A 254-nucleotide genomic window follows, 5' to 3' on the forward strand; every position below is an offset into this window, starting at 1 on the left:
CCGGGGCGCCCCCCCCCAGGTCCCGGCCACAGGCCCAGGGGGCCCCAGTGGGGAATTCCCTGGCGGAGTCGGGGACCAGACCGCGCTGGCAGCTAAGCAGGACCCCCCACCCCACCCCCCGGGACCGAAGGGGGCATTTCCAACAACTTTTAAAATGCGTCCTGTGGGGGGGGGGGCAGACCCCCTCCCCGCCCTCCTCCAAGGCCGGTGCCCAGGAGGCTGTGGACACCCCCGGGGCAGGGTGGGGACTCCGA

Source organism: Myotis brandtii, unplaced genomic scaffold (genome assembly GCF_000412655.1).
Source record: "Myotis brandtii unplaced genomic scaffold, ASM41265v1 scaffold743, whole genome shotgun sequence".
NCBI lineage: Eukaryota > Metazoa > Chordata > Mammalia > Chiroptera > Vespertilionidae > Myotis > Myotis brandtii.